The 16,726-nt window shown below is 40.5% G+C and overlaps 1 protein-coding gene and 1 long non-coding RNA gene across 2 annotated transcripts in view; one reads left to right on the forward strand and one right to left on the reverse strand.

Annotated features, from left to right (window-relative positions):
* Window positions 1–16,726, reverse strand: part of LOC103456523 (uncharacterized) — a 33,395-nt gene that overhangs the window by 13,081 nt on the left and 3,588 nt on the right. The window lies entirely within an intron of this gene.
* The window catches only part of zfhx4 (zinc finger homeobox 4), a 100,868-nt gene continuing 99,833 nt past the window's right edge, over window positions 15,692–16,726 (forward strand). Inside the window, exon 1 of the mRNA XM_081601978.1 lies at window positions 15,692–16,565. The gene's annotated coding sequence lies outside the window, so the exon portion shown is untranslated. The remainder of the gene's footprint in view (window positions 16,566–16,726) is intronic.

Genomic DNA, 16,726 nt, shown 5'->3' on the forward strand with positions numbered 1-16,726 from the left:
CTGTTAATTATTCACAAAAAAAAGTTAATTTTTGGAATCTAATTAAAGGCATTTAACCATCGGGGACAGAGCGAGATCAAAGATGTATATTTGATGTCATGCAGATAGCATTTTTAAATTAGCAAACCCTCTTAACTTTATAATTATCTTTGCTGGGAGAAATGAAGCAGGAAGTTCCTTTGTGTTAATTCTGGGATTCAAACAGTCTCCTAAGAAATAGATGAAATTAATTAAAAATAATTACAGATAGTCATGCAGTCTGCATTTCCAATGCAACGAATCATATGCAGACCAAAAAGAAAAAATTTATATTTTTTGTGGGTTTATTCTGTAATAACTTGAATATATGAGAAACAGATCAAATGAAATGAAACGTTTAACTTTTATTTATTTTTTTAAAAGATATGGACCACAAATTTTTACTGAATCGAAATCCAACAACTTTTCATTCATATGTATTTCAATACACACCAAAAAAAAATAGCAAAATGCCCGGCAGTTATCGCTGAGGAAATGTTTTTTTTTTTTTGGATTCTTGTCTCACAGCTACTGTCCGTTTGCACTCTCTTTCAGAGTTGTTGCTGAAGCCGACAAACATGCAACAAATGTCCAGATGTGTCAGAAAAAAAGAAAATACAGAAGAGTGCGCGTGTGTGGGGGTGTGTGTGTGTGTGTGTGCGTGTGTGTGCGCGTGTGCGGGTGTGCGTTGTGTGTGCGTGTGTGTAAAGGAGAAATAGAGGAGGAAGCAGATGGGATGAATTCTGCCTTCTTGCATTAGCAGTCCCACTGGAAAAACACTGCCGTCTTTGTACTGAAAATCAAAGCTAAGGCCAAGCTGATATTATGTCCTCCTTTTTGATTACAGGCCAAAACAATGATTACTTATTTACCAATTAAATGGACTTCTTGTTTCTGAAATCACATCATGCAGAAATGAGGGTGCTTTCGTATGTCATGAACTACGGCTCCATCTCTTTGCTTTGCTTCAATACGGTTGGCTTTTTTGTAACGCCGGTGCACAAGCATGTATGCCTGCAGGTGTCCATGCCTCATGTGTTTATAGTCTCAGGAAGCTGTTGACCTAGTCCTCGCCCCCCCCCCCACCACCACCACCTCCCCACCCTCACCACAACCACCACGTGTGTTGGTAGGAGATCCCTTGAACCTGACAACGGTGGGAGAGGGGAGGTGGAACTGGAGCCAAGACTTTGAACAAACCGTTCAGATGGACAACAGGACCAAGAGGGGCTGGGCTGAACAGGGGAGGCAAGGGAGGTAGAGAGGTTGGGATTCCACAAGTCAGTAGCCTATTGTGGATGAGTATGACCTGCTATATTTCAATTTATTTTAGTACTCACAATACAGTTAAGTAAATAATAATAATATATTTTTATTTTATTGTGTGTAGTTTGAGGGGTTTTTGTCGTAGGTCGTGGTTTTGGCGCCTGATTCAATGCCGAACAGACGACTCCATAGCTCGTCAACTGAGCTGAACACTCCTTTCAAACAGCTAATGCCTCCAACAGCAGGTGGACAAGGGGTGAAAAATACAGCCGAGGACTGCGGGAAAGTGAAAAAGTATTTCTGACACAGACCAATACTCCAAATAGATGCGGTAAAGATGAGTTTAAGTAAAAAGCGGGCGAGAGAAGATGAAAGGAGTCGGACTAATGGCAGGGAGTCAGATGGAGAGGATGGTTGTTTATGGATGAAGATGGTCTGAGAGGATGAGAGGAGGGGAGAGATGCTCCGGTGGAGACGGAAGGTAAGGGAAATGAAGGTGAAGGCGAAAGAAGAGGGAGATTAAATGGAGAGGAAAAATGAAGAGGAAAACGTTTGCGGGGAGGTGAAGAAGAGGAAGCTGGAAGGAGAACAGGTGAAGATGGGAAGGGGTTGAAAGAGGTCAAGGAGCACAGCCTTTCATGGTGAGAAAAATGAAGGAGTCACGTGTATCCATGCGCGCGCGCGTGTGTGTGTGTGTGTCCTCCAAATGGTGAAAAGAAGGTGAGGGGTGAGGTCCAGGCCCACGTCTTATCAAAAATAAAAAAATAAAAAATAAGTAAAAGTAGCAGATTAAGATGGACAGTCTGAGACAGGGCTGAGCCCTGTGTGTGAGTGTGCTCGTGTGTGTGCATGTGCGTACGTCCTAACGCGTGCACATGTGTGTGTAGGTGTGTCTCCACACTTTCTCTGCATGCGTATGTGCCTCTGAGTGTGTGTTTTAATAGCCACAGTCAGAGAGCCTCTGTCAGACGGTCAGCTAATTGGCCATCTTACAAGTACAGAGGAGGCTGCTCGCAAATTGGCAAAAAGGGCAACCGGCTTCAATCTGATACCAAACTCCCCTCTGTCATGGTGCTGTCCATTAGACAACAGCTTAAGTCAGGGAAATGGAACAAAAATAAGGAAAAACAGAATACACAACAAGGGGAAAATAGTGCCGTAATTGTGCTTTGGAGACTCCAATTGTTGTGCTCGACCCGTGTGTAGCGAGACAATGGGGATCATGCAAGACTTAGCGTAAATAAAAATTTGGAGGAAAACATGGAACTCAAGGGGATGATGTGTTTTTTTTATATATATATATATATATATATATATATGTGTGTGTGTGTGTGTGTGTGTGTGTGTGTGTGTGTGTGTGTGTGCGTGTGCGTGTGTGTGTGTGTGTTTTCCTGTTGCAGAAGCCTCATGTATTTTAATCCATGTAAAGTCCCAACTGGGTTCCAATTAGGAACAGGTTTCCTAACGCCCTGTGGGGAAACTGATAATTATGCTGTTGACTGTGGTTGTGACTTACAGTGTTTGTGTGTGCATGTGTGCGTGTAGAGTGTGGTGCAGGGGGACTCTGCACATTTTATGATATTCTTTTTTTTTTTTTTATCTTTCCGTAATGTTTACAATGCTGAAATTGTTAGTTGTATCAAATGATCCTTCATAATTAGACACAATACTGAAATTCAGATCCTCTTTATCTCAGTTGTTCATCATAAGTAGTGCATCCAAAACACACACGCACGCATTCATACACGCACATATAAATTTTACCCTTAAACTAAGCTTGAAGGCAAAATAGGCCATTGCAGTTGGGAATTGTTTCTTAACATTTTTAGGCCATGACTATTAGGCATTTCTTTAGGTGTTTGTGTGCTATTTAGATGGACCTTTCAGTAAACTGATGGTGTTTTTCTCATCTTCCTCTAATGTTTAGATTGCTATTAATCACAACTCTAGCAAATAATTCTCCGTAATTGAACATGACGCAAACATTTTTAATCTTCTTAAGCAAGTTCTTTTCACACCAATTTGCAATGGACAGTCTTGCAAAAGTATTCACATCCCCTAAACTGTTCTCACATTTTGGAAAGTTAGAACTGTTAACTTGAATGTATTTTTGTTTTTCTTTAAGGAATTCTGTTGTTTAGACCTAGAGAAAGCAGTAAATAATTGTTAAGTGGAAGGAAAAAGGGAAAAAGGACGGCATGTTTTCTTTTTTTTTTTGTTTTGTTTGGTTTTTTTAAACTATTTCCGAACAGTGTAGGTATGTGTACCACCTCCCTGAGGCCATGACTTTTTTTTCTGCAAGTCTTCTGGGGGTATGTTTATACCAGCTTTGCATGTCTAGGAACTGACATTTTTGTCCAGTCCTCTTTGCAATCGCTCACACTTAGTCAGACTGCATAGAAAACATAGAAAGCCTTGCCTCAACAGACTTAGATCTAGACTTTAACTGGGCCATTCAAATGATTGATTGAACAACTCCATTATAGTTCTGGCTACATGTTAAATCTCATTCTGAATGGTGTGTTTAGAGTTTACTTTAATTTTGATCTCTTAACCAACCAGAGCTTCTTATTGCAGCAAACTGCAGTCTGGGATTCTTTTGCCTTTCTTTCAACATAACTTGACCCTCTTCTGATAGTCGTCTGTGGATCTCTGCAGCTCATCCACAGCTTTCCTCTTGGCTCGCTTTGTCTATTCTTTTAATTTAACTGGATGGTCATATCTTTTTACTTTTAAAGGTTCACCATACTCTTCCACTCCAATTTATTTATTTTTTTTTAACTTTAACCCTGACCTGTCTGCTGTGTTCCTTGATCGTAACGATGCTTCTTGTTTATTAATGTTTTCTGACAAATCTAGGAAGCATTCATAGATCAGCAGATATTATATTGGACACAGAAGGACTGTTTTTACAAACAGGGTCAATTCAAATTCATAAGAGTGTATTGGATTTAGTTATCCTCCAAAGGGGGTAAATACTTTTCAGTGGGTGGCTGCATGGAAAGTGTTAAGTGTGAGCAGTAATGTGAGCTATTTCCAATGTTACAGGTAGCGGTGCTCTGATGCTTGTACCCTCCATCTAACCTTGAAAACAGAGAGTGACGCTGATGTAGTGGACACTGTGCCTCTCCTATCTAACCTTAAATGCTGAAAAATGTTCCCTCAAATAAAATGGATGACCCAGCTGTCACATCTGTTATAACATATATATTGTTTTACAAGGTTGAGCCAACAAGCATGCAAGAAAAGGTTCAATTTTAAAGCAGTTGCAAGCTGCTTTTTTTAAAATGATAGTGTTAAAAAAAAGAAAGAATAAGGAAAGAAAAGGGTTTACATTTAATTAAGATGACATCGGGGTAAGTTTTTACAAAAAATTCCACAGATCCTTTTTGTTGTTTACACTCTTTTCATAACATGTTAGAAAAGTGCCTTGCAGAGCAAGTCTGGAAAAAAAGGGCAACATTTTTTTCTTTATACACACACATGTGCAGGAGGGTGGAGGGGTTCCTATTTTTTTATTTTTTTTACTTATCCATGTCGGACAACATTCTGTTAGGGGGTATCAGGTATAAATTCCACTCCAATTTACAAATCAGAGATAATTTCCATACGCCGCTGTGAAGATTTTTCACATTCAAATGAGTGGGTGTAGGGTTGAGAGGGGCACAAGGAATCTTTTGAGTCTGCAAAACACCAAAATTGTTTAGCTGTCCAATCGGGTGTTATACTACACATAATATATGGTTATTTCATACAGCCTCCAGACTCCCAAGATGTTTTCAATTTGGCATGGCCCTGCGATCATGATATCACAGAGAAAAAGTGAGGGAGAGCTTCCAGTCTAGGATGGCCAGAGCAGCGAGAGGGCGATCATTTCGCCAAACTCAAAGGCTGCCCCCCTCCGCCTCCCTCTCCTCGCCTCTTTCTCCCTTTCTCACTGGGACGAATAATTCCACAGTTGCTGAGGCACTGAAAAAGCAATCTGCGGAATACCCCAGGGTCATGTCTGTGGCGGGATGATTTGTGTGAAATGTCATACATTAAATATAAGTTTAACATTCAGCCCGGTGCACTGTAAAACTGCCCTGTCGTTGCCACAGTCCACCATTTCCCCGAGTGCAGGGAGGGTTCGGGTTCAGGAAAGCGGTCACAAAGGAGTTGGACACACATACGCGCATACACACCACCCCCTGTGTCGGCCCAATCTCAAAGGTAGCGGGAGGAAGGTGGAGCGTAGACGGCGGGGGAGTTGTGAGGCCATTCAATCTACAGCTGCATTTCATTTATGATTGTGAGAGCAAAAACTTTTTTTTTTTGGTTTTGTCTGTGAAATCGATCTTTCTGTTTTTCTTATTGTCTTTATTTACATGTGTGCACTGTGGAAAAAGAAAGGACCATGGCGAGAACAATCTAAAGAAAACACTGGAAAGACGACGGTCCCAAAGACGTTTGTTGCTTGGCAAGATTTGAGAAAAGTAAGGTAAAAATAAAAGGGAGGGCAGCAGGGTAGTAGCAGACAGGCTGATGGGCAAAGATGGACAGTGGGTTTGTGAGGCAGGTGTTGAATGTGTGTCCAGACTGTGAGATGAGAAAGTAAAAGAAGTGGTGAAAAAGGGGGGATAGAGAGGGGGGGGAGAAAAAGGTTTGTGACTAATTCATAAAGTTTCAGGAAAATAGCAGCCCGCTGAAAGCAAGAGAAGCGAGAGACGGGGAAAAAGGTGTCTCAAGGGACTTCAGTGAAGCAGTCAGCCCAAAGAGCAGGAGAGAGAAAAAGACGATTCTGTCCATCCCAGTAGATGAGAAAGAAATGACAGAGGGGCTACAAAGGATGTCATCTGGCAGAGGGACAACTGATGAGCTTCCTCTCTTCTCTCTTTGTCTTTCTGCCTTCTTCCCTCCTGGCTTGTTTGTTTTTTGCTCTCTGTCTTTGCCTGGAGAAAGTTTCTGTCTCAACCACTACAATCAGATCATGCGTTTGATATGCAAAAGAAGCGTGTTGTGGCCATTCCAGAAATGCCAATTTCAGTGCAGATAGCCAACTTTGGGGATGATCAAAGGGCAACGGTAGATGTTTTAAATGTAAGCATAAAACACTGTATCAGCTATGATTAGGCCATGCCAGGCCCAGGTGGATACAGTTCATGAATCTAATTATGCACCCCGTGCGTTCCCAATATGTTCTTATCTACTTGGCACAGTTCAATTTAGTCTTTTGCCTGGTGGTGTTTGACAATATTTGCATCTAAAAAAATCCATGCATCCTTTCTACAAATTCTGCTTATTATTGCCATGAAAGAGCTCACCACTAGATTGATCAATTTCACCTTGAAGGTGTTGTACTTGCCAGTGCATTTGTAAGCAAGCTGGGACTCTTTGAAGACGAACACAGTATCGTTCAATCTGCAGCCGCCCCCCCTCCCACCCCCCTCCTCTGCGCTTCTCCTCCCATTTCACCCCTACTTCAAAGCAGAAAGGCTGAGATGAAGGTTTGGAAAGAAATGGAAAACAAATTGTTCATTTGTATCTGGGAGGAGACCAGACACTTGAGCAAATGTTCTCCGCATTCTCTCTTTAAATGCGCTGCACTAAAGTTATCTTAAGGTTAGTCGCAGGAGAGACGGAACGAGACGAGATCTGGGTAGCTGTTGTTTTTAAAATCTCCGCCAGACAATCAAACGTGTAAATAAACGGGAGGCAGCTCAATGATCACCTCCAGGGCAAATTGCAGAGGTACTCGGTGTATGCAGCCGAATGAGAATCTTCCACAAGCACTGTGGAAGAGTTTGTTAGAAAACCTTATTTTAAGTTTAAAAAATAAAAAAAAACGCCAAAATACATAAGCAAATAAATTGCCATTGCTTTGTGTAACTGTCCTATATTACAGACACATATTTTACTACTGCAAGGCAACTGATACTAGAAGGAAACTACACTACATGTGAATATGGAAGGTAGTCATTTATATGTTGATCTGATAATGAATAACTAATAAGTGCCCAAGGTAGTTATTAATAAACTTTGCTTTTTTATCATAAGGGCACCACCTGACTATCAGAATATTAAAAGCCAAATATATCTTGTCAGTCTGTGCCAGGCATTGTTCTATGAATTCTGCCATGTGAAAAGTGGGATTACAGAGGAATGGATGAGACAGAGTGAAATTGTGCACTGGGGTTCCCAAACAGCAAGAACTACATCATATACAGAATCAACACATGCAACTTAGAGAAGAATTTAACAAAACACTTCAACTGTTAGGTGAAATACTCTAGTCAACAATCTCTTTAATGAGGCTAATTACGTTCAATAATATGATAAATTATAGAAAGAAAATCTAAAAAAGGAACAAATAAAAATGAAAAACAATAGTCAAAATGATGCAGTGATATCACTGTGATATCACATTATTATGCAGAGTTATCAAAGCTATATATATATATATAATATGAGATTACTATATGTTTCAGGTTGTTGTGATAATGAATATAGATCAAGAACCACAGTCTAAGATCAAGCCTTTGCTATTAGTAAAATAACAGCGCTCGCTACCGCTATTGAGGCAGCCATTACATTCAGTGTGCCATAGATAAAAGACCTAGCCGCTTTGATCATTGGAAATAAAATTATGCTCTTTCATTGACCAAATAAGAGTGTCTTTTTGATGACATGCTTGACTTGACTAAACACACCATGCTGAGTTAAATAGATGCCTTCTATTAAAGAATCTGAGAGGCATTCAGAAAACATGCATGTCATTGTGCTTTACTTCCAAAGGTTATGTTGGACATTTAAAAAGATGAAGAAGAAACTGATCTATGCTCTCAATCACCTCTGAACCAATTTGTTGTGCCTGTCTTCTGCTGATGAGACGGAGGGCTGAAATGATGAGCAATACTTAAATGGAGCTTTGTTAGCAACAACTGGCTTTGATGTTCCAGAGCTGGATTTCATTGCGATTCATACACAAAGACTGGATGTGAGACATGCTGAGCAACTGACTGAGTTATCATTTGTGAACACTAACGGTCTCAGGTCTTTATTTGGTTCCTGTCAGAAGTTTACATCCATCCATCAGAGGCATGAATAAAAAAAAATAATAAAAATAATAACTTGGTTCGCAAGTTAGTTGAGGATCCATACAGAATATTCAAATGCGTCTCCATTTTGGGACGTTCAAGAAGAAGACCCAAATTGCCATCCTTTTAAGCTATTACGTTGAGTGGAACAACCCGGGAATCACCAAGGCGCAAATCGGCCATAAACTGGAACCGAAGTGTTTGCTTTCGCCGTCCACAGTCATGGGTTTAGCATCGAAATGAGCAGAGCATGAAGTCCAAGTAACAATCACACAATAAAAACAATAGGAATATCTTCAAACTCTACTAAGGTTTGCAGCCAGCTACCCAAACAGACATATCAAATGTCACCTGAAAAAATAAAAGGTTGGGTGTACAATGGAGAAAAAGATTGAGCTATTTGGCCCCTGGGGCAAGACGTATGTTTGAAGTTAAGGCGAATAACGTACCATCGTTAACGCAAGATAGTGACTACATCTTACTTTGGGTCGTTTTCTCCATCAGATGTACTGGTAGATTACAGAAGATTGATGGAATAACAAGGCAGAACAACTCTGAATTGTTTACCTCAAATCTCTGGCCTGATGGTTGAAACTTTGATGGGGCAACAATTTCAAAAGCACATCATGCTTACATTAAGCTTCTGGAAAAGCCTTCCAAAGCCCCGACCTTTATCATATTGAAGATTTGTGGGACTTAACAGCTCTGTTCTTGGCATGACACCAACTTCTGCAAAAAAAAAAAAAAAAAAAAGATAAATAAGTGAACACATGTGCCATCAGAATCATATCAGATGTTTGGTAATTCTTTAAAAAAAAATAAGGTGAGGATGGAGCTTCTTTGGGATATACATAAAAGTCCCAGAATGCCAAATACCAAACCCATGATAATGACACATGGTCTGATGGAAGCAGGACAGGCTGTGACTCCTTGCCATTATCCTCAGGCAGGCAAATCAAGGCAGCAAATCAGGAACAATGGAGCCCCTCAAAGAGCAGAGTGGGGATCAAAGCACTGCTAACTGACCACTGCAGTCCAATTGAAATATTCACTTTGCATCTTTCCAAACATAATGGATGTTGAAAGTGGGAGGTGAAAAGAAAGAGCTGCTTGCTCACATTTGATGTCAAATTATAGATGGTAAAAAAAAAGAGGGGAAAAGTAGAAATGCACATGGCAGTCCAGGCCTTTTCCAGTCATCTGCTAAGGCCTCATAATGTCCCTTGGTTATTTTTTGACTTTGAATTTGCAAAGACCCATTCTCCCTCTTTTTTTTCTCTCTCTTCCTTTCTTTGAACCCTCCAATGGTAACATCATGATGATATATGAGATGCCATACTATAGCCGTTGTGCATGTGGAGTCGATTGAAGCAGGCCATTTCTTAAAGTGTCCTCTCACTTTCATTCTCTCTGTACTTTCTAATCTTCCGTCCCCATTCTTCCTCTCTTTGTCTCCCCCATCACTTCCTCTCTCCATCTCGCCAACTCTCCATTTGAATGTGTTGATCACCTGGGGAGATGCTGCATTAATGCTGACGCCCAGTAAAAGGCAGAATCTCCTCTTTATTTATCTGCACTAAAATTCCTCCCAATCTTTCCAGCACATTTCACTCAATCACACAACTCAGGCCATTCCATTAGCCACACAGGGGCGTTTTACTCCATTGAGCACAACACGCCCCGCACTTCGATGAATATAGATTCCCTTAAATTATGTATAATGGGAGTGCTCAGATTTTAGCATTTTTTGCTAAGAGGGTTTGAAGACGTACAAGTTGTTTCTGCTGCTTTTTTTGAGTGCATCTTGAAATTTGCAGTATGTAAGAGAGACCAGAGACACTTCCTTTGAGTTTGTACATGGAAATGAGGGGAGAGGGGGGAGAGAGAACGATCATGCGACGCTGGCTGCACATCACATGCAATTTCTCTCCAAGTGGGGATGACAGGGAATTGTGGATGAAAGTCAAAACACATTCAAGCTGTGCACTATTTTCCCAGGTATTTACATCACCTTGCATCAAAAGTAAATGCATGCTTGATTATTTTTACGCGGTTGCTGGCTCGGCGTAGTGTCCATTGTTGTCTTTATTACCAAGCCACCACTTCGAGTTGTCTTAGGCGGAGGTCCTATTATCAAGGCTCCCATTATCAAACGTCTGAGTTTGATCGCTCATTGGAGGGACCATTTTTCAGCTCCAAGTGTGAGTAGAGTGACTAATTGGATAGTGACTAATTTGAATTCACATGTAGGCAGTTGGTGTCCATGTTACCTCAACAGGGGGGACGGACACAGCCGAGATATAGCAACAAACAGGCCAGGAATTCTATAATCAGAACAAAATCAACATCCTCATTACTGACTCCGAGCTGCAGCTGGCATCAAAAAGAGCTTCAAATCTCTCTGCCCTTGTTTGCAGGCTGTGATTATGTTCAGTGTCAGGCCCCAATACATGGCCGTTTTTTTGTTTTTTTTCTTTGTTGCTTTGCATGGTAACACGCTCGCCGGGATGCTAACAACTAATCGGGCAGGGGATGCTCGAGTTATTTTATTGCTGTGACTAAAAAACAAGCCAGTCCAATTTTTGATATAATTTCTTCCACGCGGCAAATCTTTCAAAGTGCAAAGTCATGAAGCCGCCCGTCAGAACCTCTCTGAAACAGAGAGCTGATGATGTCATATTGCTGTCTTTATTTCCACCAAACTGTTTATCAATGTATTTGTAATAATGTTTTATTAACGTTCTTACACTATTTTTAGCACTTCTGTCTTTTTGCCCTGCTGCACACGATTACCCACAGCGTGTTGCTGTAGACAGACCAATACAGGATGATTAAAAAGTGTCTCTTTAGATAACACTGTCGTTTGAAGGAAATAGATTGATGTACCTTTGCTTAAGGAATCAACATTAATCACTGTCTGTTTTTAATACACTTTGTCTGCGTCTTCGACAGGAAGTGGAATAAAAGCCTAACTTTATCTACTTTTTTTCCGTATTTTTAAAAACATATTTTTTTCACCAGTATGTTGTCTGTCCTGCAACAGCCTATACTTTAAGCAATGCCATTTCAGACATTTTTCAGAATTGACAAATATATACAATTCATTTTGTTTCCTTTATTAGCTGTGCAATTCACAAAGTTACCCTTCTTGTAAAAAAAAAAAAAAACAATTATTGAAAGACAGCCACAGGAGGCCTCACTTCAGTTTTCCAGATGGCGTGTAGTGAACTCAGAAAATCAGAAATAGTGTACGGTGATCAGCAGGCCCATGCTGCGTGGGGCGCAAAACTAACACTACACATCACCCAGAACACACCATCTCCATGGTGAAACAGGGAGATGGCTGCATGATGCTCTGGGGATGTGTTCAATCACCTGTCAAATGCAGACTGGTCAAGGTTAACGTGAAGATCAATGAAGCCAAACACAGGAAAATCCCACAAGAAAAAAAAAAAACTGATAAGTGCTGTTTACCCTCGATATAGAGCAGGACAACTAAACATACTGCTGGATACTGCTGGAGTTGCAAGGGAATGGTAGAAAATCTGGTCTAAAGTCCAGATCTAAATCCAATTAAGAATCAGTGGTGAGATTTGAGTTCATTTGCTCTGTTTTGAATGTGTCTGACTGATTTTATGGCGTTTAAGTTGATGTGCACAAAAAATATGCTAAACATAGTCTTCATGTACACAAAGCTGGTAGAGTCATACTGGAGACCTCCTAAGACTTGAAACTGAGATTGCAGTGAAAGGTGGTTTTTACAAAGTAATAACTCATGTAGGTTGAATATACATGCAGGCCACACTTTATAGATTTTTAGTTGTAATAACTCTTGAAAATGAGACCATTTCCCTCCACTTTGCAAGTATGTTTTACCTTGTATTGGTCAGTCACATAAAAATAACTTGTTTAAAATTATGGTTGCAATGTTGAAAATTATGGAAAAGTTGAAGTGCTCTTTGTACTTTTTACAAGGCACGGGCACTCGACTTTTCTTTTCAGTTACTTTTCATAGAAATGAACTTTAATTCATCTATAGCTGTAAGTCACTTCTGTATATAAAATTTTTTGGCCCAGTCTCTCCCCCCTTTGCTCCAACTTGATCCATTCTGACATTTCCGGTAATAAGACCAAGAAGATATCAGATTTTACTCACCACTACAGATGGACCAGAGCCTGACCTTATGCAGCAAGGCTTCTCCAGCACCAGTCACTCAGCTGTCTTATTTTATCACAGCCTAATCCTCAATAATATATTCCATACTATCACATGACTGTGCATTTTATTTGCCGCCGGCTATGCTTGGCAGCAACCAGCATAAGGCGAGGGCCAATAGGTTGACAGTTTCCAGGACCTTCTGCATGTTTCATGAACATTTCACCTGTGACACCTGCTAAAATTATGCCATTTAAATACAAACACATGTCAAGATCCTTTAGGAAAGAACTCTTGGTGATGTAGCATCAGTGGTAGTATGCAGATGAGTGGCAGAAATGGTGTCAGAGGGTGTCCAACTCTGTGCTGGGTTTGGACGCCGCCTGTCTGTGTTGTTGGAGTGTAATGGAAGTGTCACCCTCGAGGAAAGCTGCTGGAAGTTTAGGTCACGGTGCCCTTCAGCATGACACACACACACACACGCACGCACACGCACACACATCGTTGGTGTGATAAAAACATGCAAAAAGCATACGGCCGCCATGGCAACTGAATCTGTGTGCGCGAGCGCTCGCGAGGGTCTGCATCTGCCGTGTGTTTGTGCGCGTATTGATCCGACGTGACGTCTAAACTGTATTATTGACCTAAATGTTGTTTCTAACATCTAATCTGTTCTAGCTCAGATGTAATTTTGTCAAGAATTTAGAAACACTTGTTAGTTTCACTTAAGAAATTGTCGGCTGATGGGAATTTATTGCACCGATTCAGATGGATTGCTTTCATAAAACCTGATGTTGCATTGAGGGAGCCAAATATAGCAAGTGTTCCAGTAACTGTATGATGCCTCAACGCACACACACACACACACACACACACGAACACACACACACATGCACACACACACAAACACGCACGCACCCACAGCTACCTGCCTACACAAACACACACAAATAAACATACAACAAGCCCTCTCACATATACAGACGTGCGCGCACGCTTTTATTGATCTACAGCTTAGCTCATGCCAGCAGGTAGTCCAACTCACCGGTTATTCTGAGGAATTGCTTTCAGTAGTTCCATCCACACACATGCTACGTGATTGTTTCCAGTGGCTAAATCTACACAATTTGTACACGGCCAACTCTTAAGACACCATCACCTCCTCTTCACAGATCAAGAGCCGTATTTGTCGATACCACACACACACACACACACACACACACCCACACATGCACACATTCAAGCTCAAAAGCATGCTGCCTTTTAACTCAAGCGTGTTTAAAGCTGCGAGAGTCTCAAGTTAAATGCTATTGCATAGTTAGTTCTTTTGTCCTGTTCTCCCGTCCCTCCATTTCCATCGCTTCCTCCTCCCCAAATATTGCCTTGCATGCTTTTCTGTCATAGTCACGCTTTTTGATTTCTCTTTACAGCCCCGAACGCAGTACGCAGTGTAAAGAATAAGGGATTAAGGCATCTCGTTTGAGTAGGTTTGAGTGGTTGTGGTGTGCGCGTGCGCGTCCGCTTTGTTTAGTTGTCTTGCATGTACGGCTGTGTCGCCTCTTTGAATCCAATATGAAAACAAGGAGGGGGGAAAAAAAAAAAAGGTGGGGGCACAAAGTTCAGTTTGTTAAACTAACATTTGGCACAATGGCATGTTTCTCATTAAAGTCAATCAGTCCGTAGACAACAAAAGAACCTTTCACTCACGAGTATGAAGTGAAAATAAAAAGCAGGGAAACATTTTGCTGGCACCCACTCGCTCTGTAAAATGTTATGTGCACGGCCCTCCACCTCTTCTCCCAAAATTGGCCTCTGTTGTTTAAAACGAATCGAATTAAGATGTTCAAGGATTTTCTCGGTGCCCCCCCTCGCTCTTCAGAAAGGTCATAAGTCCATTATAAATGTGGCAAATAACTGTGCTAGGGGAAACAGATGCTGAGGGATGATATGAACATAATATGCTGTAAACTGGAACTTTCTCTTCACTAAGAAGAATGTTGCGTGTGTTTTTTTTAACAACTGAATCAGTACCTTTAACTAGGGCTTGTAAATCAGGCTTGTTAGAGACTTTATTTAGGTTTACCTCTGTCTGACCTCCTCATGCTCTATGAGAACAGCAGTGGGTTTTGCATGAGAACCAGGTGTTTGTGCATATTGCGGGCATAAAATTGTCACAGAGGGGCGGACAGTAAAACAGACGTTTAATATATTTGTTGTGATGTACAGAATGCATAGTTTCTCAATTTGCATATGCTCAAGACTAAATCCTAGCTTATGCGCTATATTTACAGGTTTTAATATGTTCAAACTGTGCAACGTGTGTAATGTCATATAGGTCTGATCAGCATGTTTTGTAATAAGAAAGTCTTTTTTCAAGAGTAAATATGACTGAAATAAGTGTTTGCCTATAAGTTTGGCAGGAATTCTTAGGAAACTATCTGTTTGTGGGACATGCTTGCATCTTCAGAACACACTCTGTGCATTTATTCAGTGCCTGCTTTGCAAAACACATAGCTTTTTTTATGAAAAAAAACATGGAAACATAGAATGAAGAACTTCTGTACAAATCTGGCTGAAAAAATAAAATTTAAATATTGTCTCTCTGTCCTCAGTTGCCAAAGTTTTCATTTGGGACAGTGTGTGTTCACAGTGATGTGCAATGTTTCCAGTGAACATCAGTTTCTGCACTCAGTCCAGAAATGTTTGCTTTGCTCTCAAGTGACAAGAACATGTTCCTCATGTCTGACCAATATCAGTTTGTGTCTCTTATAGTTGTCAGCACATTTTTCCACCCAGTTGCTGTGGGACTTTCAGCTGATATCGTCTAACCTGCCAGTTTAGATGGCCAATCGTTCCTAGGTAGACTTGCAGTAGTGCTATGCCTTTTCGTTGTTTCAATTTTTTTTTTTTTTTTTGTAGGTTGAACTGTGCTTCATGTTATGTTCAGAATTTGGGGAAAAAAATACAACCTAACACTGACAAAACACACCTGTGAGTCTTTTACAGAGCAGCTGTATTTGTATAGAGATTCAATTCCACATATGTAGACATTATTATTAATTTGGAGCAGGGTGGTTGGGGAAACATGCAAAAAGCTGGTCTGCGATGAAATGAAAAAAAAAAAAATGGTTTGATTGCTGTAATGCCAAGAAAGATTTTTACGTTTTCCGAGACAGGTAGGAACATTTTCTGGCATCCCATTATCACTTTATACTAAATAGACTTTATAGCACCATGTTTTCATGATGTGAAGGTATATGAGGTTTTTGATGAACATCATCCATTAAAGCTTAAAGACAACAAAAACATGAAGACAATTCCACATCTTAACAGAAAGGGGTTTTTCTTCTGCTTTTGTGAAGATGTGCTTTAAATTTTTAGCGTAGCTGCATTTAGAGTTTATAGTTATTACATTCTTTTTCGATACCTCAATACAACCTCATGTATCTACTGGAAATTAGCCTGCGTATGCCTTTGCTCTTCATGAGACTCACACTCAGCAGTTTAAGCCATCCATCAAGAGCATCTATACATACAGAAAAGTTTGTAGGACAGGACATTAAGAAATGGAAAACAGTTCCTATCAGAGAATCATTAAGAGCACTAACACACTTCTCTGTGTAATACTCGCCCACAATGTTGTTTTTGGGGGTTTTTTGTGCGGGTATTTTTATATAATTAACTTGATATTAAGAAACAAATTTGGGATCTTTGAATTCTAGACTGACCTTCTTTGTTTTCCAAAACGGGTCTAACTTTTGTCGAGACAAATCCAGAAATAATGAAGAAAATTTAAAAAAAAGAAAAGAAACGGTTTGAAAACGGTTGGAAAAAAAGGAGAAAAAAAATATACAAGTTCTTATGATTCCAATAATCAGTACACAGACTAAGCAACAATGAAACAGGTGTATGTGCATATCTGTGTAGGAGGATGGAGGTGGCAGTGTGAGCATGCTCTATCTGCTATTTGCTTGACTGGTAATCAGGCAAACACGCTGCAAGTCTCCTGCTATGATTTGCCCCCCAGTGTGTCTCCAGTCTCAGCGCCTGTGAGTAACTCTGTATTTTTCTATGCAGACATGCATGTATTTATATACTGTCCAGACTCCACAGCGCATTGTGCATGTCTGTTCATGTCACAGCATTTGCATGCGACTTTGTCTTTGCCCGAGTCTACTGTACGTCCATGCTTTCTGTGCCTCAGAATCTG

Source organism: Poecilia reticulata, chromosome 20, assembly GCF_904066995.2.
Source record: "Poecilia reticulata chromosome 20, P_reticulata-male-v2, whole genome shotgun sequence".
NCBI classification, from domain to species: Eukaryota; Metazoa; Chordata; class Actinopteri; order Cyprinodontiformes; family Poeciliidae; genus Poecilia; species Poecilia reticulata.